We start from the raw sequence: 1,888 nt of genomic DNA, 5'->3' as shown, positions 1-1,888 counted from the left end.
AATCATGATTTTCTGAGATCAATATCCCACTTTTCATACGATTTTTTGAGTTCAGGTACTACAACCATAAAAATGGTTAATCGTATGAAAAGTGGGATATTGAACTCAGAAAATCATGTTTTTGGTGGGTGTACTCAGTTCAGATAGCGCGATGCACTTTTACTTAAAAAATAAGCCCTTTTAAGTTTTCTGTCGAAAAATACCATCTGAAAATAAAAATGTATCATGGGAAGTTGCGAATTATGGATTTGTAAGATTTCTTCACAAATCACAACTTTTCATGATACATTAATGTTTCTGGATGATATTTTTACGAACGGTTTTTTTCAGGCAAAAACCTGAACCTGTCATGATTTTTTTATGTTTCTGGATGATATTTTTTCGCACCAATTTTTTCAGGAAAAAGCAGAATTGGCCATGATTATTTCATGTTCCTGGATGATATTTTTCGGTACCATGACATGATATTTTTGAGTTCAAAATGTCAACTTGGTTTGATATTTTTTTGATGTTTCGTAGAGTAACTCATGTTACATTTTATGTTTCTACATCTCTTAAGTCAAGCGTTCTGGAAACATGTCATCTTCATGTTTTTGGCAACATGACAAGTTTACCGTAAGATGTAATTTTCTGATCGAGAATTTAAGTTTTAAGTTTTGGAACAAATATCAAACATGCCATGATATCAAAAACAACTCAAGTTATTTTTTTGTTCGTCCCATGATGCGACTTTCTGCCCGGGAATTCCATCTTCCTGAAAACTTGTCATGTTCGCAAAAACACAAACATGTCAAGTACCTGTTAACTTCCAGTTAAGAGTTAATCAAACATAAACGCGAACATAATTTACTCTACGCATATCAAAAAATTATCAACTTAAGTTCGTGTTGGAAACTTCAAATTATCATGCTATGGTGCGGAAAAATATCATCCATAAACATAAAATTATCCCGACCAGTTCATTTTTTTCCTGGAAAAATATGGGGCGAAAAATATCATTCAAAAACATAAAAGTATTATAACAAGTTGTGATGTTTCCAGATATTTTTTTTCTGTAATAATTTGGTTGATTTAGGAAGCATAATACTCAGTAAGAAAATATAAGTTTTATATAGACTGTTTTTCAATTGTATTTCAATAAAACAAATTAATTTAATGATATAATGTGATTTTCTAGTAAAATTTATTTTTATTAAATAAACCTAAAATTAAAAACTATAGCAAACAATGTGCTGGAAGACTAAACATAATGACAATCTAAATTTTTTTAAATATTTGTATACAGTCATCCCTCATATTCGGAACAGTTTACGGATCGGCCAGTATTCAAAAAATCGGACCAACACAACTGGTGATCTTTTCCCTTCTGGATTCGATTGCTTAGTAAAGGGAAGGTAGTGTATCGTCACAAACAGGACCTTATCACGACACCTTAGGGAGGCGACCTATGGAATGTTAACATTAACCTTAACATGTTAACATTAGTTGAGTGAAAAACTGCCACTGAATCCGCTTTGAAAATGCCGGCCCCGATACTCTTCACGGGTGTTCCCCTCAGGAACTGGGAAAGATTTACTTTTTTACTTTAATGATTCGCTTTTACCTTCATTTGAAAGCTGTTTTTGCGATCTTTCGAATGCTGTATCGAACATCTGCAAATATCAAGTTTTGCAGAATCTACAAATTCGGAACACTTTTTTCTAACGATGTAAACAATCTTTTTATCGCTCCAGGGGTACATATTTTTAATAAAAAAAATGACTTCACATTCTGAAACCAGTAAAACTCATGCTTAGTAATGTTTTATGAATGGTCTGCTAACTTTTTGTGAAAATATCAGTTAAATTCAGGTGTTCCACAATTGTGGGAGGCACAATAACATCCCACA

The sequence above is a fragment of the Culex quinquefasciatus genome, chromosome 1 (genome assembly GCF_015732765.1).
Source record: "Culex quinquefasciatus strain JHB chromosome 1, VPISU_Cqui_1.0_pri_paternal, whole genome shotgun sequence".
NCBI classification, from domain to species: Eukaryota; Metazoa; Arthropoda; class Insecta; order Diptera; family Culicidae; genus Culex; species Culex quinquefasciatus.
The sequence above is the reverse complement of the archived record's forward strand: the minus strand, read 5'-3'. Positions refer to the sequence as shown.